The sequence below is a fragment of the Rana temporaria genome, chromosome 9 (genome assembly GCF_905171775.1).
Source record: "Rana temporaria chromosome 9, aRanTem1.1, whole genome shotgun sequence".
NCBI classification, from domain to species: domain Eukaryota; kingdom Metazoa; phylum Chordata; class Amphibia; order Anura; family Ranidae; genus Rana; species Rana temporaria.
Window position 1 is genome coordinate 116,954,019 of NC_053497.1, and position 27,692 is coordinate 116,981,710.

General features: G+C 42.6%; 1 protein-coding gene across 5 annotated transcripts in view; it reads left to right on the forward strand.

Moving 5' to 3' along the window:
• The window catches only part of RALGPS1 (Ral GEF with PH domain and SH3 binding motif 1), a 765,778-nt gene that overhangs the window by 680,360 nt on the left and 57,726 nt on the right, over nucleotides 1-27,692 (forward strand). The window lies entirely within an intron of this gene.

Genomic DNA, 27,692 nt, shown 5'->3' on the forward strand with positions numbered 1-27,692 from the left:
CATTTTAACCACTTCCCGCCTGCCGGCCATCATATGACGTCCTTGACTTTGTGCAGGGATATCTGAATGATGCCTGCAGCTACAGATATTTTTCAGCCGTCGATTCCCTACACCCTAAGAACAATCATAGTGGCTGTTCCGCCACTTGATCATTCTTACAGGAGGGCACCGGAGGGCCCCCTCCCGCCGCCCTCTGGTGCTTCTACCCACTCACTGCTACGATCGAAGCCAGGATCGTCTTTTAAATTTTTTTATTTCAGGCTTCCCAGCCTAGTGGGGTCTTATTGACCTCATATCTCACTGTAAAGAGGACCTGTCATGTCATATTCCTATTACAAGATATGTTTACATTCCTTGTAATAGGAATAAAAGTGATCAAAACATTTATTTTTGGGGAAAAACGTGTCAAACTAAAATTAAGTAAAATGAACAATAAAATTGTAACATTTTTTTTAAAGCGCCCCTGTCCCCGTGTGCTCGCATACAGAAGCGAATGCATACGTAAGTCCCGCCCACATATGAAAACACTGTTCAAACCACACATGTGAGGTATCGCTGCTAACGTTAGAGCGAGAGCAATACTTTTGGCCCTAGACCGCCACTGTAACTAAAAACATGTAACCAGTAAAAATATTTAAAGCATCGCTTATAATAAAGTATAAATAAGCCTTTATTGTGAAAGCTTTTTACCATCCAGTCAATGATTTTTGCAAAGCTTGGAACTACAGGAACATTTTTTTACAGCTCACTATGACTTCGACCCCATTCACACCTGAATGTTTTGTAGTTTAAAGCTCCAAAACACTCAACAGACAAAATCTCATGGTTTTCAGTTGTGCCTGTTCACACTGGAGTGTAGTGTCGCTTGTAGATTTTAAAAGTACATTCTTCTTTAAAGTGATTGTAAACCCACTTTGACCTCTTGCTAGGGGCTTACCTGTAGGTGTAATAAATATCTCCTTAACCTACACGGTTAAGGAGATATTTGCAGAAAACACTGCACCAATGTCTACGGCGCACTGAGCGTCCCGGCATTCTGAATGGGATTATGCAGGTCCCGCGCGCATGTGTGGGATCGCGCCGGTCCCGCGCGCATGCACGGGAGTGACGTCATTGCTGGAGCGGCAATACCAGGAAGAAGCTCTGAGGGGACTTGGCGGTGGAGGGAAACGAGGAGCACCTCAGGGGCTTCGATTTCAGGTAAGTGCCACATAATGAGCTAGTATGCTATACTAGCTCATTATGCCTTTCTCTTGCAGGGTTTTTTCGGGGGGGTTTACTTCCTCTTTAATAATTTTATAGTCTGTGTTCTGTAAGGATCTGTGAACAGACATGTTATTACCAGACTGCAATTGTCTTTGATTGGAAACATATTGCATAGTCTGGATTTATTTATTTATGTTTTCTAAACGTGGGATTGCAGGTTGATGTGGTCATAATGTAAAAATAGTTCTGAGCAAGGCTATCAACATCAACATGAAACTATTCAAGAGAAATGGATATTGAATGGAGCAGATTCCTCCAGCAGCGCAGTGTTTCAGGAGAGGAGTGTTAGATATTAGGGGAGCAGAGTCCTCCAGCAGCGCAGAGTATTTTAGGAGAGGAGAGTTAATGGGGGAGCAGAGTCCTCCAGCAGGGCAGAGTATTTTAGGAGAGGAGAGTCAGCGGGGAGTGCAGAGTTTTCCAGTAGCGCAGAGTATTTTAGGAGAGGAGAGTTGCCCAAGGCCCCTTTTACACTGCCGTGGGTTGAAAGTAGCATGATGTTGCTGCGATTTCAGGGAATTCATATGTAAGCTTGAGGTCTATGAACCTCAACTCGCATCAAAGTCAGACCAAAGTAGTACAGGGACTACTTTGAAGTCACACAGATATGAATGGTACTCATTGGAAATCATGGGGTACAACTTGTCATGAGACTTTGCAGTGCCAAGTCGCAGGACAAGCCACACAAGTGTGAAAGGGGCCTAATGCGCAGTAGTATTTTTTTGCGTTCAATCCAGCAGGGCTGAACAAAAAAAAAAGACCTGATCACTCAGGACGACGTTAGTGCAGCGATCTCCCCTGCTGTTCTATTGTGTTCTGACAGGGGGACGCCCCCCGCCAACACACTGTGGTCAGCCGATCAGCAGACCTTTTTTAGCCATGATCCTTAGACAGAAGCCAGTCCAACTGCAGTACACATGGCCCGAATGTCTGCTGGTTTCTATTGAACTGGCTGATGCCACCCCAAATTTGGCCCGTCAGGGGTCTCCAAACTGTGGCCCAAGGGCTGGATGTGGCCCTTTGCTAGCCTTCATCCGGCCCTTATGGCAATATTGCTCCCAATGATATGAGGCACTATTCCTCCCAATGGGCACCAACAATGGGGCACTATTTCTTGGACTAATAGCAATGATTTAGCACTATTCCTCCTCCTACTGCCCACCAACACTGGGCCATGTTTATTCTCAATTCTCGGCCCTGGGGCATTTTCTACCCCAACTGGTCAGAATCCGGCCCCCTGAAGTCAGGCCGTAAACTGGCCCTTTGCTTAAAGTATGGAGACCCCTGCTTTAGATAGTAGGAGGAGCAGAGTCATCCAGCAGTGCAGAGTATTTTAGAAGAGGAGAATTACATAGTGGGAGGAGCAGAGTCCTCCAGCAGTGCAGAGTATTTCAGGAGAGAAGGGTTTTATATTGGAATGAGCAGAGTCTTCCAGCAGTGCAAAGTATTGTAGGAGAGGAGAAATTGGTAATAAAGGGAGCTAAGCACAACAGAGCAGTAATTTGATGTCATGCAAAGATAAATGTGTGGTGACAGACCCTTGTGAAGCAGAGCTCACACCGATACCTTGTCTGTCCTAAAGGAATCCATAGACCTTTTTTTTAATGGCAAAGTCGTGTCAGGATATAAGAATTGGCTACAGTATCCCACAAAAGTGAGTACACCCCTCACATTTCTGTAAATATTTTATTATATCCTTTATATGTGACCACACTGACGAAATGACACTTTGCTACAATGTAAAATAGTAAGTGTAGAGCTTGTATAACAGTGTAAATTTGTTGTCCCCTCAAAATAACTATGTCTAAACCGCTGGCAACAAAGTGAGTACGCCCCTAAGCAGCCCCAGAACATGACACTCCCACCACCATGCTTGACTGTAGGCAAGACACACTTATCTTTGTACTCCTCACCTGGTTGCCGCCACACAAGCTTGACATAATCTGAACCAAATAAGTTTATCTTGGTCTCATCAGACCACAGGACATGGTTCCAGTAATCCGGCCGTACGACTTTATACGGCCGCAGGGTGGTTCTAATTCTCTGAGCCGCCGTGTTTTTACGCCCTCCGCTCCTCCTGGCCACTGGGATGCCGATGCGCGTGCCTGGCGGCCGTGATGTCCGCCAGGCTCCCGCGATCGGCGGTTACAGAGACAAGGATGTGGATCTGTGTATGTAAACACACAGATCCACGTCCTGTCAGGGAGAGAGGAGACCGATCTGTGTCTCTTGTACATAGGGACACAGATTGGTCACCTCCCCCAGTCAGTCCCCTTCCCCCACAGTTAGTAACACTAGGCAGGGTACACATTTAACCCCTCCCTCACCCCCTAGTGTTAACCCCTTCAATGCCAGTCACATTTATACAGTAATTAGTCCATATTTATAGCACTGATCGCAGTATAAATGTGAATGGTGCCAAAAATGTGTCAAAAGTGTCCGATGTGTCCGCCATAATGTCGCAGTACCGATAAAAATCGCAGATCGCCGCCATTACTAGTAAAAAAAAATAATAATAATAATTCTGTCCCCTATTTTGTAGGCGCTATAACTTTTGCGCAAACCAGTCGCTTATTGCGATTTTTTTTTTTTACCAAAAATATGTAGAATACGTATCGGCCTAGACTGAGAAAAAAAATTTAGCTATTTATTATAGCAACAAGTAAAAAATATTTAATTTTTTTTCAAAATTGTCGCTCTATTTTTGTTTATAGCGCAAAAAATAAAAAGCGCAAAAAATAAAAACCGCAGAGGTGATCAAATACCACCAAAAGAAAGCTCTATTTGTGGGGAAAAAAGGACGTCAATTTTGTTTGGGAGCCACGTCGCACGACCACGCAATTGTCAGTTAAAGCGACGCAGTGCCGAATCGCAAAAAGTCCTCTGGTCAGGAAGGGGGTATATGTGCCCAGTAAGCAAGTGGTTAAAAGAGGCTTCCTTCTAGGATGACAGCCATGCAGACCAATTTGATGCAGTATATGGTCTGAGCTGACAGGCTGATCCCCCACCCCTTTAACCTCTGAAACAATGCTGCCAGCACTCATATGTCTTTTTCCCAAAGACAACCTCTGGATATGACGCTGAGCACGTGCAATCAACTTTTTTGGGCGACAATGGCGAGGACTGTTCTGAGTGGAACCTGTCCTGTTAAACCGCTGTGTGGTCTTTGCCACCGTGCTGAAGCTCAGTTTCAGGGTCTTGGCAATCTTCTTATAGCCTAGGCAATCTTTATGTAGAGCAAAAAAAAAAATTCAGATCCTCAGAGAGTTCTTTGCCTTGAGGTGGTATGTTGAACTTCCAGTGACCAGTATGAGCGAGTAAGAGCGATGACACCAAATTTAACACACCTTCTCCCCATTCACACCTGAGACCTTGTAACACTAACGAGTACGTGACACTGTGGAGGGAAAATGGCTAATTGTTCCCAATTTGGACATTTTCACTTAGACGTACTCGCTCTTGTTGCCAGTGGTTTAGACATAATGGCTGTGTGGAGTTATTTTCAGGGGACAGAAAATGTACACTGTTATACAAGCTGCACACTCACTACTTTACATTGTTCCAAAGTGTAATTTCTTCAGTGTTGTCACATGGAAAAATATAATAACATTTTTACAAAAATGTGAAGGGTTTACTCACTTTTGTGAGATACTGTATATTGACTTTTGCCAATGTTGAGATACAGAGATTCTTGCTCTGAATTGGAGCCAGCCCTGAGCGTTCTCTGACACACAGCCGCTGTAAACTCGTCTGTTCTCTGATGGCTGGAAGTTTTTCATTTAAAAGATTGTTTACAAGCTGTGCTGCTGTTTTAGATGTTAACTTGTTCAATAAAAGCGCCATCTGTCATGACATCATTAGGAAATTCATCCCTTTCTCAAGGGTCCTCAATCTGTTGTGGAAACTGGACTGAGCACAGTTTATTAAACATTTATCTCGCCTTTTAATGTGAGCCAAAATGCAGAAAATATGTTCAAACTGCAACAGTTGCACAACGCCACCGGGCACATTCGAGTATTTGACTTTTCTTTTAAATGCCCTTTAAAATCAACATTTATCCCCCCAAGCTCTAAAGCTGAACTTAAGCCCTAGTAAAAACTCACTTGCAGGGGCTATATGCTTGTTTAGTCTAGGGGTGATAAAATGGCTGAAATATTTAACTTATTTTATGCTCCAACAGTCTCCTCCCTAAGACCTATCCCATGAAGCTGTTGGACCAATCACAGATCTCTGATGTCATCACACACAATGCAGGATGTCCGCCTGTAGTGTATATTACATAGTTGCCAACAGTTCTGATTTGCCTGGGACATTCACCGGAATTTAGACCCATATCCCAGGCTGACTGTGTCCCGGCAGAACCCTGAAAAATATGCTTTGTCCCGGAAAGCCCCCTGGGCCACTCTGATTCCCTGTAAAAAAAAGCCACAGCTTCTGCCTGTAAAAACATGGCCATGAGCCGATTTTGGAACTGCACATGCACTGCTCAAACTCGGGCAAGCTCAGCCATGCTTGGCCATTCGGACTTGGGGGGGTAGCACATGCATAATGACATCACTGTGCCGCCCTTTTATAAATTAAGTGGGCATGCCCCCCCAGAGACATCTGTAAATGCGGAGGCCGGAATGTGACCGGGACAGGATTGAAGGTGAGTATTACACCCATCTTCTGTACACAAGTCCTCATCTCTGTGTCTATTGGGCAAACCGCACTGACCTGTGTAGTGTACTTACCTTACTGACATCCCTCCCTCCCCCACACACAGAACATTGTACACATTCATGGCCTGTGTAAGAATCTTTGACTGTCAGCTGTGTCTTTAGTCTTTGATCATCTCTACCATGTCCACGATCTCTGATCCCATTTTTTGTATCATGTCTGCACAGTCTCTGACCATCTCTTGTATCATGTCTGCACAGTCTCTGACCATCTACTGTATCGTGTCTGCAGTCTCTGACCATCTCCTGTATTGTGTCTGCAGTCTCTGACCATCTCTTGTATCATGTCTGCACAGTCTCTGACCATCTCCTGTGTCGTGTCTGCAGTCTCTGACCATCTCTTGTATCTCTTTGATGGGATCTGCCGGGGGGGGGGGGGGGGGGGGTTTGGACTTGATGAGTCCCACTAAAAGGAGAATTGTTTAACTGTAGCTGCATTTTAGCTCTAAAACAGAGCTATACTATGTAGGGAAAACAATTTCAGCAAGTAGACTTTTTTTCAGGTGAGACTTAGTAGGTCTGTTCTGCAATAAAAGTTTCTTACCTGCCTGTTAGAAAGTTTCTTGAGATTAAACACTGAGTCATGCATACGCAGCTCAGTGTACAATTTGGGCTTGCCTTGGGTGTCGGGATGAAAGCTCTGATTTCCTGGCTTTCACAATGATTCAAACGCTTCAATACTTTTGGAGTAATTAATATTGAATCTTGAAGTACGTAGACCAGGCGTTGTTCTGTTTTAGATAGCCGTATACATGTCCTTTGTCAACAATTTACAATGTATTGAGGCCAGAGAGAGATAGCAGACATTATCAGAAGCAAGTCAGCCCTATGACCTTGGTACAGGTTTTCAATAATAAACCTTATTGAAAGGAAAAGGCTACATAGTGTTTCTACTGGTTTCATGGAAAATGCCATAATGCTCAGGGACGTGCAGACAGGAGAGGCAGGTGCTCTGTGACCTATAGTTCCGGAGATGCGGGGCTCCTTGCGCAGCCTGTCAGAAGCTACATACAAAGCGGCCAGTTTAAATACAAGCTGGCACACTCTGTTTGCAGCAGACTGAGAGGATGAGCTCTCACAGTTGAGGGAGAATGAGAATCGTCTACTGCTGAAAAGATACTGTTTTAATCGAGCTAGATCATGTATTATTATGCTATATGTTATAACATAATAATTTCTATAAATATCTATTTACTGTGAAATTACTGGTTTGAAGTTATAACTTCAAACTTCAGTAATTTGTCCGTTAAGCCACCTGAGTACAGATTTCGAAAATATAGTAAATTTACCTTAAAAACAATATATAATAATTATTTGTATATTACTTACTTATGGTAATTAACCACGTGCCACCCAGGCCAATTCTGACACTTCTCTCCTCCATGTAAAAATCATATTTTTTTTTCTAGAAAATTACTCAGAACCCCCAAACATTATAACATATATATTGTTTTAGCAGACACCCTAGGTAATAAAATGGTGGTCGTTTTTAACTTTTTATGTTACACGGTATTTGCGCAATTTTTCAAACGCGTTTTATTTTGAAAGAAACTGTTTCATGAATAAACAAAGAACTAAAGTTGGCCAGATTTTTTTGTTTGATATGAAAGATGATGTTACGATGAATAAATAGATACCTAACATGTCACGCTTTAAAATTGTACACACTTCTAGAATGGTGCCAAACTTCAGTACTTAAAAATCTCCATAGGCAACGCCTGAATTTTTTTACAGGTTACATGTTTAGAGTTACAGAGGAGGTCTGGTGCTAGAAATATTGCTCTCGCTCTAGCGTTCGTGGCGTATGTAACTTGTCTGTATTTGGCTCGGATACGAGCCAGTGCCTCACCAGCCACTGACCTCACCGCACGTACCTGATAACGCTGATCACTTATCAGAAGCCAAAGCACCGGTTGCATGGTTTGTGGCAGATGTCTTCTGAATTATGAATCAAAACCAGTTGTTTAGTGTAGCACACAGGTTGCATCCTCATTAAAGAAGATCTTTGCTGCATCTGAGTACCACAAAAAACATTATTTAACTATTTTCTAATATTTAATGCAAGCTCTTCCATTCATCTGTGTCTCTATGCTGTATTTTGTTGAGAAATCACTTTGAAAAACAACCCCCTAGCATTTCTGGTGGTGGCCATCTTGAGTAAGGGCAAATGATTCATGTGGAATTTACTTCCTGGAATCCAGCTACCCTTAGCTCCTCTCCTCCCCTCCTGAAAACTCATGGAGTGTACAACATAATTTGCCTAGGCAGGAAACCAGGAAGTAACTGAAGAAAAAAAAAGGTTAAAAATATTGTATGGTGTACTTTCCTATCTGTTTACTAATGCTAGCAGCATGATAATTAAAAATAAGCAATGTTGATTGGGAGATTGAAGTTGAGCTTTAAAGGTGATCAGTTATTGGTCAACCTGTTTGATTGTTCCCATTTTGTTTAATTACTAAAATAAATGTTTTCGGTGTTCAGAATGTAATTCTGTGTTTATTGCATATAATCAGATTGGCACACACGCAGGCATTCTAAGGTTTAGATCCTTGGTTGAATGATGACTAAGATTTTGTGTCCTCTATGACATCTACTGACTCTTGCATAAGCCTGGCACTCAACAAACATGATTACTCTTATAAGAGTGGAGGCCTGCTCTCTGAGGGTTAAGTTTTATGTAAATGTTTGACATGACTTGGTAATTTTCCTACAAAAAGACCATTCATCACGTCAAATCTCGGCTGACCCCCACAAAGCCTGGCAGACAATGAACTCTTTGGAAAAACAAGGTCTGACACGTCACTTGGTACAAGATGTGGTGATAGGTGCTCTGAGCCCATCATAAATCACACAGTTTCCATTATAGACAACACTCAGCCTCTCCAGAAATTGTTTTTATTTTTCTATTAGCCAAGTTGGACATTTTTCCAGGTGCGCACAGTTGCCTGAGGCCTTTAGGCTGGCTAGCTGTCAGTGTTATGACAGAATTGTCTGTCTCCATCGTTCTGCTTGACCACAGATTAAAAATGCAGGAGGGGGCAGACTGATTGGGAAGGGTATGCCACAGACAGGAAGACCTTTTTTGGGGCTGACACTGGAAAGTTTTAAAGAGCTCTTAAGGCAGTCATTGAAATCATTGAGTGTATGATGAAAGTAAACCTGTCACTGCAAAAATAGAAGTCCTGTTCATGACATCATGCCATATGCAAGTTCTGATTTACAGGCAAAATCCAGAACTGTGACATGCTCCCCTCCCCCGCATGCACTATTCAAATCACACACCTTTAAGCCTGTCAGCACAACTCTAGAGAGTTATATAGTACATATTCACAATGTGAATTGTTTGTTTTTGTAATCATTACATTTCAAATGGCCTGTCCTGTCTTTAAAACTCTCTAATGGTCCAGCAGTATTGATTTATTGCTTATGTGTGAGAAATACTTTTTGGTTAGCAAGGTCATTCAATCCATTAGAGGACCAATTAGAAGGCTCAGGAGGTTGAGCCAAGATCATATTTTACTGGAAGAGTGTAACTTGGCTTATAATTTCAGTTGTTGCATTTCTGGATCTACCGATCCACTCATGTATATGTTCATTTATGCTGAGTTTGAATTGTCCAGATATGTGAAAGATTTACTTTAACCACTTCAGCCCCGGACCATTTGGCTGCCAAATGACCGGGCCACTCTTTGCGGTTTGACACTGCGTCACTTTAACTGACAATTGTGCAGTGATCCTTTTTTTTCCCCACAAATAGAGCTTTATTTTGGTGGTATTTGATCACCTCTGCCGTTTTTAATTTTTTTGTGCTATAAACAAAAATAGAGCGACAATTTTGAAAAAAGGAGCAGTAGTTTGTACTGTTTGCTATAATAAATATCCCCATTTTTTTTTTTTTTTAAAAAAGCAATTTTTTTCTCAGTTTAGGTCGATACGTATTCTTCTTCATATTTTTGGTAAAAAAAAATTGCAAAAAGCGTATATTAAGATTGGTTTGCGCAAAAGTTATAGCGTCTACAAAATAGGGGGTCGTTTTTATGGCATTTTTGTTATAATTTTTTTTTACTTGTTATGGCGGCGATCTGCCGTTTTTTCGATACTGTGACATTATGGCGGACATTTCAGACACTTTTGACACTATTTTGGGACCATTCATATTTATACAGCCATCAGTGCTTAAAAAAATGCACCGATTACTGTATAAATGTGACTGGCAGTAAAGGGGTTAACCACTAGGGGGCAGGAAGGGGTTAAGTGTGTCCTAGGGAGTGATTATAATGCCCCGTACACACGATCGGAATTTCCGCCGGGATAAACTCAGACAGATTTTTCTGACGGAATTCCGTTCAAGCTGTCTTGCATACACACTGTCGCACCAAATTCCGACCGTCCAAAACGCGCTGACGTAAAACACTAAAACTAGCTGAGAAAAATGAAGTTCAATGCTTCCGAGCATGCGTCGACTTGATTCTGAGCATGCATGTTTTTTTCTCTGTCGGAGTTCCATACAGACAAACAGAATTTCCAATTTCATCGGAAAAAAAGAGAACATGTTCTCTTTCCAAGTCCGTCAGAATTTCAGATAGAAAAACTCCGATGGGGCATACACACGGTTGAAATATCCGATGAAAAAATTCCGTCTGACTTTTTCCATTGGAAATTCCGATTGTTTGTACAAGGCATGTTAGGGGGCATGGCTTACTGTGTCACTGATCGCTGCTGCCGATGAGAGGGAGCAGACGATCAGTGTTGGGTCACCAGGCAGAACAGGGAGATGCCTTTTTTACAAAGGCATCCCCCCGTTCTGCCATTCCGTGACCTGATCGCAGGACACAGCGGACATCGAGTCCACTGGTCTCGTGAGCACGATAATGGAGACCGCGGCGCACACGCCCGACGGGGCAGGATTCAAAGCAACATATATATGTAATGATATAAGGAAACATTTTCTTCTGCGCTAGCCAAATAAATTAAAAGGAGGTCTACAATAAACAGTAGTGAATAAAGTGCTTTGAGATTGCTGCTCAAATCTAAAAGTGTGCAAATCACTCAAAATAGAAAATGGTAAGAAAAATTATAAACGCAGTCTCAAAACCACCTACTGCGCATTACGTGATAGTGCATGAATACATATATAAACAATAAATAAAATATATGTATAAAAACTTGGTGATGTGCAATAAACGGTAATATTGCCAATGCAAAATGTGCCAAAGCAATCAAACTCCAAACTGAAAGTGTTGTTGTGTACTGACAGAGGACAATAACCAAAACAAAACTAAAATGAGTCCAGTCTATTAAGTGAAAAATGAAAATACTCTTCAAAGACTCTTCAACAAATTTTCTCCATACATGTGAATGCTTCAACTGTAGATCTTCTTGATATCAGGGCTCACAGAGCGCTTACCATAATCAATGAGTAATGTAGCTTTAAATGATAATGCAGCGGCTTCCCGAGCAGATCATAACATCTGTGTCTCCAGGTACTGTTAGACGACTAGAGGGTCTTCAGAAAAGACCCTCTAGTTGGCAACTGGTGCCCCTGCACCTGCTGTGTCAGTGGATGCTATGTCAGCGGTCCTGGAGACCTTTGTTGCCAGGGTGGAAGCGGCACATGGGAACTCGGGGGTAAAAAACGCCCCCTCCCCCGCCATCTTCAGGGGACAATTCTGATGCAGAGTCGGGCCCGGCTGCGGCTCATGGCCCGGATTCTGATGCGTCAGAGGGCGCGGACCGCGGCCATTCAGATAGTGAGGATGACTCTGCGTCCGGGTCAGCACATGAAAAAGCTCTGGTAAGTGATCTTATCACGGTGGTGCAAGATACGCTAAAGATGGAAGACTCTGCGGAAGCAGCTGAGGCGTCGATCTCAGGGGTTGATACTGGACTCCTCAGTGGCAAGGGTGTTTCTTCTGGTGGAAAAGCTGCAGTCTCTTCGGACGGTGGTGCATCGGTTGACATCCCAAAGCTGGTTGCCACTCCGTTTTTGCAAGCGGGTCCTGGGTCTCATGGTGGCCTCCTTCAAAGCGGTGCCGTATGCTCAATTTCACACTCAAGTGCTGCAGAAGGATATTCTGCTCAGATGGGACAAGTGCCCATCGTCCCTGGATCGCCAAATTCGGGTGAGCCACCGGGTTAGGGCCTTCCTGGTTTGGTGGCTGACATCACCGACACTTCTGTCCGGAAAGTCGTTCCTTCCCTTTCACTGGACGGTAATCACGACGGACGCCAGTCTTACCGGTTGGGGGGGTGTCTGGGGGGGGTTCAGTTGGCCCAGTGTCGCTGGACTGCGGAGGAATCCCACCTGCCGATCAATGTCTTTGAACTCCGGGCGATCAAGCTTTGCCTCTTTGCGTGGTCTCAGAGGGTACAGGGGCATCCAGTCAGGATCCAGTCGGATAACGCCACGGCGGTGGTGTATGTCAATCATCAAGGAGGAACAAGAAGCGCAGCGGCAGCTTCAGAGGTCGCTCACATCCTGAGGTGGGCAGAACGGAGCGTGCTGGCTCTGTCGGCTGTATACATTCCGAGCGTGGAAAAATGGCAGGCGGACTACCTGAGTTGTCAGATGCTGGACCAAGGAGAATAGTCTCTACATCCGGATGTGTTTCACCTCATCTACCAGAGATGGGGCACACCGGACATGGATCTCATGGCGTCTCGTCTCAATCGGAAGGTATTGAGGTTCATGGACAGATCAAGGGACCCCTGGGCAAACGCGACAGATGCGTTGGTCGCACCGTGGGGCCGGTATCGGCTGCTTTATGCTTTTCCTCCCCTGAAACTTCTTCCACATCTGCTTCGCAGGGTGGAGGTCGAAGGGATCCCAATGAGCCTAGTCGCTCCGGATTGGCCTTGGCGTCCCTGGTATGCCGACCTAGTGTGTCTGGTGGCAGACGTTCCCTGCCGTCTACCGCTGCAAGAGGACCTTCTGTCGCAAGGTCCCATATTTCATCCTGCTTTACAGTCGCTGGCTTTGACGGCCTGGCTGTTGAAAGCCAGGTGTTGAGGGACCAAGGCCTGTCAGATTCAGTGATTTCTACCATGTTGAGGGAGCGAAAATCGCCTTCCAGGAAGATTTACCATTGCACCTGGAAGACTTACATCTCTCTGTGTGAGGAGATGGGGTGGTGTCCGCATACCTATTCGGTCTCCAGGGTCCTACTGTTCTTACAGCGTGGGGTGGACCAAAAGCTTGCCTTAAGTACGATTAAGGGGCAGATTTCTGCCTTAGCTGTCTTTTTTCAGAGACCCTTGGTGGCTCACTCACTAGTGAGTACGTTTGTTCAGCATGTGGCCCCTCCGAACCGTCCTCCGCTTCCTCCGTGGTCTCGTCGGCCACCATCTCAAGGTGGATCAGGCAGATTGTGATCCAGGCTTATGCTTTAAAGGGACGGGCACCCCCCTTTCCTGTCACGGCGCATTCGACCAGAGCAATAAGTGCCTGTTGGGCTTTCCGACATCAAGCATCTGTTTCCCAAGGCGGCAACTTGGTCGTCCGCTCACACTTTCTCAAAATTTTACAAGGTTGATGTGAGTGCATCTGCGGATGCTTCCTTCGGCCGCAAGGTTTTGCAGGCGGCTGTTTAAAGGTTACAACTCCTCCATTGAGGAGCTCTGGTTTTTGTTGGGGTAAAGTTTGTTTTAATGCTGTTTCCACCCCTTGTTTTTTTTACACTGCTTTGCTGTTTCCGTCCATGGATGAAAGAGAAAATAGGATTTTTTTACTCGCCGTAAAATCCTTTTCTCTGAGTTCATGGACAGACACAGCACCCACCCCTCCTTTTTATGTTTGTACTGCTTTTTGACGAACTGAGCTGCTAGATGCAGGAAGAGGGGTTGTACCTAGCGGGACCGCCCCCAAGGCGCTATTGGACATTTAACTTGTTTTCTGCCTAGTCCTCTCCTGGTTGAAGGCAGAATACCCACTTTGTCAAGAGAGTGCTGTGTCCGTCCATGAACTCAGAGAAAAGGATTTTACGGTGAGTACAAAAATCCTATTTTTTTAATTATGAATTATAGATGTTTTTAATTATGTATTTTTATTTTTCGTTTGTTTGTTTTGGATGGATTCATATAAGACATTTAAAATGAGATAATATATCAAATGGATTGTTGAAATTCATGGAGAAGTGCTAAACATTAGAACATATATCGTTTTATTATCAAAGTTAAATTTCACGTTTGGATGTATTAATGCAATGTATTGTGGCTAAACGCCACACATTATGAGTATAGAGCAATTAGATAACTATGAAAGGTGATGAGAGCGATCTCTGCACTAATTGAAATTGGAGGCAGTCGGAGGGTTAAATTACCTGGTAACAGCCGTGAGCCATGCGGTGGTAGCTGTATTACATGCTGCTCATATTTACTCAGTCACTATAAGATTTGTTTTCTGTATTCTGCAAAAAACCTGGCTAATGCTGCTGTTCTGTCTCCCCCTTCAGGCCATGTCCCCAATGCAGTTGGGAATTTTACAGAGCATTGTTGGCAGCTCTGCACATGCTTAGTTTTCAGTGAGTTTCTACGTTGAACATTTCCTCCCTATCACAACTGTGCAGCCCATGTGACTATCACACATGTGGATGTATACACAGTGGTAAATGACAACCTACTGCCTCCATCCTCCTCCATGTCCACTAACCAGTTAAACACAATGGTTGTGAGGTATTACATCTTGAGTGATTCTTCACTTCCCTCTTATTCTAAGGCTGGTTTCACACGGCATTTTCCATAGTTTGCATCTGCCTGCTCAACAGGGGATCTCCCCGTAGAGCAGGCGGATGACAGGTCCGTGTCCGATCCGCTATGCAAAGCGGACACGAACACAGTCCTGCATTCATAAGTCGCGCCCGCAAATGTAAACGGTGTTCAAACCACACATGGGCGGTATCGCCGCGATTGGTAGAGCGAGAGCAATAATTCTAGCATGAGACCACTTCTGTACCTCTAAATAGGTAACCTGTAGAAAATATTAAAGTGTCGCCTATGAAGATTTCTTAGTACTGTAGTTTGTCGCCATTCCACAAGTGTGCGCAATTTAAAAGCATGACATGCTGGGTATCTATTTACTCGGGGTAACATCATCTTTCACATTATACAAACCAATTGGGCTTATTATTATTATTTAATTCATGAAAGTGTATTTTTTTTACCAACAATTGCCTTTGAAAGACCGCTGTGCAAATACTCTAGGGTCTCTGCTAAATATATATATATATAATTTTTTGGGTTCTAAGTAATTTTCTAGCAAAAAATATTGATTTTAACTTGTAAGCAACAAATGTCAGAAAAAGGCTTAGGCATGAAAGGGTTAAAGAGTGTGCGTTTATCTTCACTTTAGGTATGACCAACACAGGTATACTAAGGGAAAAGTTTGAGGTCTTCAGACTCGTGTTCTAAGCCCAATGGTGACTGGTTCTCTCAGTGCTCTGTACAGCTTCTTAGCCTGTGGCTTTAATCTACAGATCAATCCTGAAGCCACATTTAAATGTTCCTGAAAATAAACAAGAAAAAGTGATTGTGTTTTCTAAGTTTGCTGGCTTGGACGAGGTGTCGCTGGCTCCGGTGTTTGGCATGCAGTAATACAATGAGATCATGACGTGGGTTTTAGTTGACCAAACAGGCTCTCAAACACAGTGTCACTGTGCCAGTTCATTTGGGGTCATTTCCTCTCCATTTTCATGAAGTGACACAGATGTAGATGACAGGTTCACTTTAAAGGTGCAGTACAATTCTGCAGACTAAATGCCTGTCTATACTTCATGTTGGCATTGATCTATGCAACTGAAACCCTTGGGCTGTCAGTGTGTGTGTGTGTGTTTCCTCAATGGTTGTGTGGCTGAGCTTGTAAACAATTATGCTGAAAACCACCTGAGTGTGTCCCCTGTCTGAGCCCAATGCAGCCTGAGTGGCACACAATGAAATGTTTCATACACTGGATCATGATGAGGATGCAACCCTTCTCAGAAGCACTATTAAAAAGCATGCTGATTTCAGTACTTCGGACCTACATTTGAAAATAACTAAATCTGTAAAATGGATATTCCATTGGTGCCCCTAGACAAAGTTGTTCATAGATGTACACTACTTACCTGAGAGGGTGTCTTTTCCAGGTTCCCACTGCCAGTCTGTCTGTTACATCACAGAATTTGTCAGGGATTTATACAGGTGCAGCGCAGGCTGCTTGTCTCTCCAATTCCTGCTGATCTAAAGGGCTGGCATCTGGTCACAATCAGTCAGTCTGAATGCTGACCCTCTTCTCCAGCAGAGACCACGTGACCTGAGATGTAGTCAGCATTGGAGGAAGCCTTGGGCAGTGTTTTTTCTCAGGCCTCTTTATTATTCATCATTTATCCAGCCCAGCAACAATTTTAACATAACTTCTACGATTTAGGATTAAGTCTTTTTTAGGAAACCATAAAAAACATATTCCCAACTGAGAACAGTTGTTTTGTGTAGACAGTAGAGGGCGGACTGGTAAACTCAATCCGAGATACAAAAGCTAGGGAAACAATTACAGTTTGGTAAGTTACATAAAGTATGTACACACGTTTTGTTTTACTACAGGTTCATGCTTACAAAGTTACCAGATGGAGGGTGAAACTTAAATCAGGTTCACAATGAAAGCTCGAAACCAAACAAAACCTTCAACCTATTTATAGATACTGTAAAAAAAAAAGGGAATGGTTAACACCTCTGTCCAATTGTTATTGTCATTTGTGTCCCTACTGGGGAGCATATACCACATCTCCTGCCAGGATAGGAAGTGAAGGCAAATCTCTCTAAGGTTAAGTTTACATTGCTGCTCCTCTGAAAAGCAGTCTGTTGCTGATCAGTTTTTAGAGGTGTTTGACAGGCATTGAGGAGGCTTTAGGTCACTGCCTGTTTTAACATTGTAAATGCTACTGGACCACACCGCAACTGTGTGCATTGCACTTGAATGGACCATATCTGGTGGCCATGGGACAACCTTTTTGCTGCAGCATGTGTAGAACCCATGCGCATGGGCGTCCGCTCCATAGGGCAAGGGGGGGCAATTGACCCCCCTGGAAAAATCGAGAAGGGCCGGATGTCACACAGGCACAGCGAGCAGAGTGAAGCCGCCTCCCCCACCTACTGTGCCTGTGCCACGCTGATGGCTGATCTGAGGTACTGAAAGAGATGGGGGAGGGGGGTCCGTCTGTGCTCAAGGGGGGGTTTGTGCTGAAGGGGGGGGTCCATCTGTGCTGAAAGAGGGGTCTGTACGGAATGGGGGGGGGGTCTGTGCTGAAGGAGGGGTCCATCTGTGCTGAACGAAGGGGTCTGTGCTGAAGGGGGGTCCATCTGTGCTGAATGGACAGGTCTGTGCTGAAGGGGGGGTCTGTACATTCTCTCTAGGCTATATTTATATGGGCATGCAGTGAAGCTGAATTATCTCTAGAGCTATTTCACACTGCCGCGTTATTGGTAAAGCGCCGCTAAAAAGCGGCGCTTTACCATCGTTTTGGCTACGCTATTTGGCCGATAGCGAAGCGCCTCCCCCCCTGAAAAATTTCAGCGGACGCCCATGCCCATGCGGCTGCCTTTGCAGGTCAAGGGGCATCCAGGGGACAGTAAAAAGGTGGCTCAGGGGGACACATTTTTAGTAGAGTGTAGAAGGGTTTGAACTTATGAAGGTGATTTTATTGCTATTTCCGTCTTCCTGCGCCTCTCATTTATTGTACAGCTGTCATAGAAACAGGAAGCAAGGGAAAATCCCCACAATAAAGTTAGATATAATCCACTCTATCCAAAATGAAACAAAGAATTTTGGCTGGTGATGGTTGGACTTATGGGAAGGGGAATTAATCCAAAGAGTTGGCATTGTTGTGTAACATTTGGATGCATGGTCAGCACATGTACTTTTCCCCCCCATTCATGCCTGTATAGGAAGTGGTTTCCCTTAGCACATTGGGATACTTTGGAGATACAAAAAACACAGTCACTTCCAGCGCTAATAGGTCTTCCAAAGTGAGGAGTAACAGATGTCAGAAAAAATGGTGGTGTGAAAGGTATATATGGTATCCCAAAACTAGGTGGATGCTGCCTTCCTTAGATGGGGTAATCCGAAAAGAACTATAAGATAAACAGAAATGGATGGATTGCACACCCTTTGCATTACCAGAGATAATTTAACCACTTAAGACCCGGACCAAAATGCAGGTAAAGGACTAGGCCCCTTTTTGCGATTCGGCACTGCGTCGCTTTAACTCACAATTGCGCGGTCGTGCGACGTGGCTCCCAAACAAAATTGGCGTCCCTTTTTTTCCCACAAATAGAGCTTTCTTTTGGTGGTATTTGATCACCTCTGCGGTTTTAAATTTTTGCGCTATAAATAAAAATAGAGCGAGAATTTTGGAAAAAATGCATTATTTTTTACTTTTTGCTATAACAAATATCCCCCAAAACTATATAAAAAAACGATTTTTCTCCTCAGTTTAGGCCGATACGTATTCTTCTACATATTTTTGGTAAAAAAAATCGCAATAAGCATTTATTGATTGGTTTGCGCAACATTTATAGCGTTTACAAAATAGGGAATAGTTTTATTGCATTTTTATAATTTTTTTTTTTTTTACTACTAATGGCGGCGACCAGCGATTTTTTTAGTGACTGCGACATTATGGCGGACACATCGGACAATTTTTACCCATTTTTTGGACCATTGTCATTTGCACAGCAAAAAATGCATTGTTTACTGTGAAAATGACAATTGCAGTTTGGGAGTTAATCACTAGGGGGCGCTGAAGGGGTTAAGTGTGACCTCATATGTGTTTCTAACTGTAGGGGGGCGTGGCTGGACGTATGACATCATTGATCGTCTTTCCCTATATCAGGGAACAGACGATCAATGACAGCGTTTACACACACCTCTCCCCGTTCTTCATCTACTGGGACCGATCGTGGGACTCTGGCGGCGATCGGGTCCTGCGGCCCACGGCTGGGCATTTAACAATCACGTACAGGTACGTGATTGTGCCCAGCCGTGCCATTCTGCCGACGTATATCGGCGTTAGGCGGTCCTTAAGTGGTTAATAAGACATTTTTGTATAAAAGTGGGTACTCACAAAATACAACTGACAAAAGGCCATAAACCACAGTGCATGGACATGCACAGAACACGAGGTACAGCTACACGTTTTGGGGGTGCAACCCCCTTCCTCAGAGCTGTTTTTCTTGTATTGTGATACTTTGGGCCTGGTGTTCCTTGGAGCACCTGGGGAATATGATAACATTCCTTTTTTGCCCCTTTCATGTGAGCTCACCCATTCATAGACACCTGGCCTAAACTGCATTCTCCAGCTGGGCTTCCACAATCCCGCTAAAGGCCTTACAGTAATAAATCCCGTCAGCATCCTGCACTCATTCAAGGTTCCTTAGCAAATAGAAGAAAGAAAGTCACCGCTCCAGGTGGGTCTACTATACGGTCACACACTGTTTACAGGATTCCAAGGGTGCTGGCGGTGCACTAGGCAAGCATAAAAGATAGATGAAGGATGGACTCCAAAAAACGTACAGGTTGTCTTTTATTAAATGAACAGCAGATACATCACCAGATCAACACAACAGGAACAGGGGAACAGCCGACGTTTCGCACAAAATCAGTGCTTATTCATGGCCAAAAAACGTATAGTGGGCCGTGTCCGCTCTGCAGAGCAGACACGGAGATGCCATCCACTCATTGTGGCCCACGACCGGTTACCAAGTCACTTAAGTAGCCCTCGCTTTTCAAAAGGTTGGGCACCCCTGCCTTAGGTCATAGCTCCCAACCATCCCTGATTTGTAGGGACTGTCCCCCTTATAAAACCAAATCCATCTGTCTCTTTTCAGGCCGATGTATATATTTTTACATGTATTATTTATTTATCAGACGTGTTATATTGCTGTAAACTGTACATCCAGACACTAAATTATTGAAATTGTTTGTTTAAAAAGCCAGTAAAAAGAAAAAGTAGTTGTGAAAACAAATTCTAGTGTGTTGAACCAATTATTTTCTGTGTATCAATTCTTCATGGGGTCATTTGACATAACTGGTGCATTGCAGAAATGTGTCCTTGCCTACATAAGGTGTCCCTCTTTCTCATCCTAGAAACTTACAGCCTATGTCCTGCTTTAGTAAGTACTGAGGACCCAGCTATCAAGACCAAACTATTTATATCCTAGCCTCCTACCCAGGGTGCCCCACTGCTGTCAGAGATGGCATTAGCAGGTGTCTTACCTACAGGGGCCCTCCAGTGGCTCCTGAGGCACCTACACAGCCTATCAATCCAAGTGATCCTGGACCTATGCCTCGCTATTATTTCTAGCACCATCTTGTGGTGAGAATGGGGAACTACAACATGTCTGCACCCCAATCCTTACAGCATGACTGCAGAATTACAGACTGTGAAAGTCTTTGTCACATTATGCTTTTTCAGCCATCGGGATGTATCGTGGGGGAGGGAATCACAAGACTATGTATATCACTTTACAAACCTATTGGCCAGTTAATTGTTTTCTGTCTATGTATCTATTTAGCTGGAGTTCCCCTTTAGCCTTTATTGGCTAAGCCAACAGGTTCTGTTTTGCAGCAAAAGGACCAGCTAGTTATTGTTCTGCCTTACATTTTGGGTCGTGTCTCCGTTTAGGCGGCTATTATCCAAGGCAGCCAGCGTGTCGCTCTCATTTCACAGTCAATTTAGTCGTTAAAATACTTTGCGCTTGCCAGTGATGGATGGAGGAGGCAGATGCTCACTGCATGTACGTTTAATTAACTCTCTACTTTTTGGTCTTGGAATCAGCAGTGATGGTCGTTAGCCAGTAAACAATGTGGAACTAGAAGTCCCAAACTACCCTGCATAGTGGATTTGATTTAAATCAAGTAGATTTAAATCACTAGTAAAAAGGCTTGATTTAAATCATGTTTTTTAAAGAGCAACTGTCATCTCTGTCCCGCAGCGGCTCCTCTTATGACTCGCTGTTGACTCACCGTCAGTCCCATTCACTTTAATGCACCGGCTGGTGATGCGGCAGTGACACAACAAGGTGAGGGACATGGCGGCAGCAGGTGAGTGGATACCCGCTAACAGGCACTGCCATGATGGATCTGAAATGACAGGTACTCTTTAAATGTAAGGGCTCATTCTTGCTGGTGGTTAGACTCTCTTTAATATTTGCAAACAAAATTAAGGTTTCCTATTTAGAATAATAAGCTGTCAGGTTAGTAAAACAGCGATATCAGAACCGATTCAGTCATACAGATTGTGGTGTACATAGATTTGAAAAACAATAGGATAAGGGATTATTTCTGAACATTGTTTTATCTCATGGCTACTGTGAAATTGTGTGAATGCATCAATGCAGTGTATGTTATCTCAGCTTGGATTCATTGAATGAGTTTACCAAAAATGGAAATATTGCAGAATATACAGCCTTATGCTACATAACTAAGCTCCATTTCATGCTGAATAAACTAAATTATTAATGTATCTTAAATAGAAAACCATCTTTAGATGGATTTTTACTCCAAAAGCATTTTATTAAAATAAATTTGATAAAAAAGAAAAAAATGGATTTAAATAGAAAAAAAAAGATTTTTTAAATCATTGATTTATATCCACCCTGATATCCTGGCTGCTGGAGAGACTTGGGCTGCATTTACTTTTGACCTTAGCAAAAGGCCTGCATGGCAGGAGATGCTGCTTGCCTGTAAACAAAGGAAGCATGAGGAAGCTACAAAAACTCTGGCTTGTCTGTAAACAAAACCCTCATAATTTTATATTGTTTGTTGGTGCAACATTATCAGCGACACCTGCTCAGGTTCTTTGTTTTCTTGGTAGAATCAATAAAATGATAGTGTTTTTGATGCTTGATCATCTTGAACTGTTTTTAGTAGGGTGGAAAATAGTCAGAACTTCTGATAATAATTTTATTACTGCCGTCTTCACGTCCCAGTGAAAACTAGCTAAATTTTTTGTCCAGGTGTCAGAGAGAGGATGTGAGAAAAATTTTCCTAGTGGAGTCACAGAAATAAAAAGCTGACAAATATATTTGATCCGCCCCGTGTGTGTCCGTCGGCTCAGCGGGGATCATCTGTAAATCCCCGCTGAGCTGTCGGCGGACAGGGGGGTCCCCGCACACTGTGCAGAGACCGCCATGTCTTTCCTCCGCTCTCCCCTATGGTGAATCGGATGAATACGGACCGTGTGTCCGTATTCATCCGATCCGTTCTGCCAGACGGAAGAAAAATCCGCTAACGTCCACAATCCCATAGGGATGCATTACAAGTCCGTAAACGGACTTGTAAAAAACGGTCCGTTCGTCCACCCGTGTGAAAGGGCCCTAACTCAACTTTGCCTCTAAGCAGGCTGAGTTTATCGCAATTGTAATAATCAAAATGTGTGTATTCTGGGAATATGGTATAGCAGTCTTTGGCCTTCACATGGGCATATTATATTAATAAATTAGGTATTTTTCCCTCTACATCTGGGACAAGCTCGAAAGCATTTCCTTCATCCTTTTACCTTGCTGTCTTGTAAATGGGTATTGTTATTAAGTCCAGTGTATGATGATCTATATGCTTGAGTCCTGCTGAGCCGTTTCCTGAAGGTGAATAATCCCAGCAGGCTGGTGGAACTCCATGTGACTTCCTGACAGTCTGGAAATGATTGATGACTTGCATTTCAAGTGTAGAAAACCAAGTAAATCAAATGATTTATCCTTTTAATCAAAGTATTATGGTATATTATAGCCATTGTTGTGAGACCTCTGCCAGTGTGTAATTGTTCTATGATCCCCAAGTGTCAGTGTGTCACTGTTCTAATTCCCATGTGTCACCATGTAATTTTTATGGACTCCCAAGTGTCAGTGTGTTATAGTTCAAGGACTCCAAAGTTTTAGCCCTTCATTGTCCTTGAACCCCTAGAGTCAGTTTATCTTTATTCTGTTTTTCTAAAGTTTCACTGTGTCATTCTATTGGGACCCCAAATGTCAGTGTCATTATTCTGGGAACCCTAAGTTTCAGAATTTCATTATTCCAGAATTCCTAAGTGTTAGCGTGTCATTGATCTGGGATCTGCAAGTGTCAGTGTATCATTGTTTTGGAAACCCCAGCTGTCATTGCATCATTAAACTGAAATCCCCAATTGTTTGTCGTCGTTCTGCAATCTCCAAGTGTCATTATGCCAGTGTTCTGGGGCTCCAATTGTCATTCTGTCATTGTCCTTTACCCCCTAGAATCAGTTTGTCTTTATTATGGTTCTCTAAAGTATGAGTGTATCATCCTTCTGGAGCCCCAAGTGTTAGAAGGTTATTATTCGGGGGAACCAAGGTATCAGAATGATATTATTCCAGATCAATTGCCAGTGTATTTTTATTCTGAAATCTTTAAGCTTGCTATACACTAGTAAAACTGTGTTTAAAATCGTTCATTTTAGATGGGGTCGATCTTCTAATCATTGGTGGGTGGGGTCAAATTTGACATTTGTTTTTGACTGCAGTAACACGAAAATATATGGAGCAGGATGGAAATTTTTCTTGAACAATTTAATCACTAACTGTAAATGTGGTTTTCATTCAGTACTCGTTCCAAACTCTAATATTTAAAAAAAAAAAAATTTTGATATACCTTTGAGCAACATATGTAAAGCTGTTGAATGTACTGAGAATTTTGTTGCAAATTTTTGTGCGAATGCTCATTTAAAGATCTACTAGTGTATAGCCAGCTTTAAGTGTCAGTGTGTCATCCTTTTAGGACCCCCATATGTCACTGTGTCATTATTTTGGAATTCACAAGTATCAGTCTGACATTTTTCTGAAATCCTGCGGTGTAAGTATGTCATTGTTCTGGCATCCCCAAATGTCAGTCATTGTTCTGAGATTACAATGTGCTGCAACTTTGTGAAACCCAAAGGTTTGTGTTGATCGCCAAGTATTGCTGTGCAATTATCTTAGGTTCCTCAAGCAAACAAAAGATTTCCCAGGACGCTTACTAGCCAGCCTGCAAAATAATCCAAATTTACCCCTGTCTAACAGTGTACATTAAAAACACACGGTTTTGTATGCACACATTTGCAAATATATGTAAGCCGCAGTGCCCGCAAACAAAGAGCCTCATGCATAGGTCCCCAACTATCAGTTTCTTATTGTTCTGACAGACAGAGTGCTCTACTATACTTTTTAGCTTGTTACCTATTTTCCATTGTTGCCATAATACCAGGGCTCGACAAATCCCGGGCGCCAGGTCGCCATGGCGACTAGAAATAGGGTCCTGGCGACTTGGCTTGGAAGGGGGGCAAAAAAAAAAAACATTTTTTATTTTTTTTGTGAGCTGGCGTCATCTGGTGGTAAGCCGTTGGTATTACAAGTTATTACCACCAGATGTGTAAGCTGGCGCCATCTGGTGGTGGCCGTTGGTATTACAAGTTAAGCATTACAAGTTAAACAGCAATTCGAATGTAATTTTCACTATTTCACTGCCATCTTCTTCCCTCTAATTAGAACCCCCAAACATTATATATATATTTTATCCTAACACCCTAGAGAATAAAATGGCGATCGTTGCAATACTTTCTGTCACGCCGTATTTGCGCAGCGGTCTTACAAGCGCACTTTTTTGGGAAAAAATTACACTTTTTTTAATTAAAAAATAAGACAACAGTAAAGTTATCCCCATTTTTTTAATATTATGAAACATAATGTTACGCCGAGTAAATTGATACCCAACATGTCATGCTTCAAAATTACGTCCGCTCGTGGAATGGCGACAAACTTTTACCCTTTAAAATCTCCATAGGCGACGTTTAAAAAATTCTACAGGTTGCATGTTTTGAGTTACAGAGGAGGTCTAGGGCTAGAATGATTGCTCTCGCTCTACCAATTGCGGCGATACCTCACATGTGTGGTTTGAACACCGTTTACATATGCGGTCGCTGCTCACGTATGTGTTCGCTTCTGCGCGCAAGCTCGTCGGGACGGGGCGCGTTTTCTGGCTCCTAACTTTTTTAGCTGGCTCCTAGATTCCAAGCAAATTTGTCAACCCCTGCATAATACAATACCCCAGACCTGGTGAAATCTGTTTAAAAATTGCAATAAGCGTATATTGATTGGTTTGTGCAAATGTTATAGCATCTACAAAATAGGGGATAGATTTGTCATTTTTATTTTTCAATTATTATTTTTCCATTAGTAATGGTGGCTATCTGTGATTTTTATTGTGACTGTTATATTGCGGTGGACACATCAAACACTTTTGACACTATTTTGGGACCATTGTCATTTATACAGCGAACAGTGCTATACAAATGCACTGATTACTGTGTAAATGACACTAGCAGGGAACGGGTTAAACGCTAGGGGGCAACAACATCACAGAGATCACTTCTCCTGATGACAGGGAGCAGTAGATCCCTGTCATGTTGCTAGGAAGAACAGGGAAATGCCTTGTTTCGCCTGCCTATGATCCGTTATAGGCAGGCCAAATATTGTGGCGATATGGCAAACTTCTGCAGCTTTTCTGTAATTAAAAATGTATTTTTATATGTAAATTTAATACAGTATTACTATCTACAATCCGTGGCATAGCCAGGATTCCACCACTAGCCAAACAACTTGTAATGGGTTTTTTCTGGTACAGCACGTGTTCCTTGCATGTGTTTCCAGTGGGCTGACATGAACCTCTTTCAGGGAAAAATAAAAAGTATTGCTTTTGGACGCCATCTTGATTATTTAATCAAGTTTCCTGTTCACAGAGCCAAAGTGACTTGTATGAGAATCCACAAACCCAATCCATACTGTCCTGGTGTCATAGGGTTGTCCAGCTAGAGGAGCCTGGGCCAGATGTTGCACGGCCTTTTTTTTTTTTTATTATTAATTTGTTCTTCCAGATTTCCTGAAAGGCTGTATTTGGTGACATCACCTTTCTGAGTCACATCCAGCCTGCAAACTTTATGGTAGCAGAAACACTGCCTATGTTATGCAACTACTTGTACAGCATTGCTCCAGATGACCTTGGGGCTGACCATGGTTTTTACAGGGTGTAGTAAAATAGTGTGTACTGTAGAGGGGCGAAAAGGGTGCTAGATCTCCTGGCCTGAAACAAATGGCAGAGAATAGCTTTCTGAAAGTTTATAAGTGGAAACATTTTGTAGCAATAACAACTCATCCAGCAAGTGATTTCATTTCTTGGATCCCATTAAAATTCTTTAAACTACAATTTCAACGCCAACTTTTTCTTTTAGTTTTGCAGAGTGGGGAAAGGTCAGAACCTCTGACTGTTTTGTTTCTTTTTTCTTTATTATGTCCCAATTGAGGAGATTTCTTCTCGCTTCCTGTCTGGTGACACAACAGGAAGTGAGGGAAAACACACCAATGGACACACAAACCGCAGTAAAACTTTTGAAGATTCTTAACCCTCCCTATTTTGTTCAAAATTGTGACTGGAGTTCTGCTTTGTTTTTTTAAGTTTTTGCTTAAAAAAATAAAAGTTTGTTTAATTGAACATAAAATGTATATTGCGTTATTTTTGGTGTATATTGCGTTATTTTGGTATATTTTTTGCCATTACAGTCTTATTCTTTTTCCTGCTAATGCAGTACCACCCATCCGTCCTGTTTAATGTGTGCACAATATACAGTTACAGCTGATTAAAAAGCAGGCAGAACCAGATAGGTTTGAGAAGAAGGGAAATCAGTGAGAGATAAGTGACGTAATATATGAGTTGTGAGACTGCAAACTGTACCCCTCCCCCCGGGCCTGTACGATAATTTAATATAAAATGTTGGATGAAATCCCTTCCTCTTTGGCCCTGATTTATTACTATGTTGGTGAATGTTCCTTTTTATAAGGACTTTTATTTCAGTTTTGGGCGGATGCCATTTGGCTGAACCCTTGCACCAGCTTCATATAATCTCTCAAAGTCTTTATGCCCCCAGCTTCCACCCCCTGAGAACTATTATGAGAAGTCTCTACTCATCCACAGGTTGTGCTTATGTTGAGCTAAAGACACAGGTGGAGGAGTATAATTAACCAAGAGATAAGAAGTGGGTAAATTGTGCCCACCCTACTCCACCTATAAATTACATACAAAAAAAAAATTCCACTTCAAATAATTGATTAATGTAGCAATTGAAGTATAATATTTACACATTCCCTTTGGTATCAGGAAATTAAAAATAGGCCTCTGCAGTCTCTGTCTGCTTAACATCACTGTGACATTTACTCACTCAAAAACAGACATTAGCAAGATTGAGAATTTTTTTTTTTTTTTCACAAAAAAAGATTGAGAATTTTTATTCCCATAATTCTCTTGAAATTTTTACCAAATTTCACCATATTGCCAAAATGCAATGGAATCAATAGGGAATGGAAAATGTAGGTGTCTGTTGCTGGGTTGTGAGGATGCAGTGGGCTTTAAATTGCTCCTGAAGGTTTATGGACGATTCTTTCACCGATCCTGTACTTGTTTTTGTGCCAAAAAAAAGCCTCTCTACCATATTCTTAAAGTTATTTTTAAAGCAAATGTTACCTTCTGTAAGCAGCTCAATTTGCAAAATTCCTGTCCTGCTTTGATGAAATGAATTTTGCCAATACCTTTCCGCAGAACTATATGCGTGAAAGATCAGCTTAAAGTGGAGTTCCACCCATAAATATAACATTACATCAGTAGTTTAAAAAAAATGTCATTAGTCCTTTAAGAAAAATTTTTTTTTT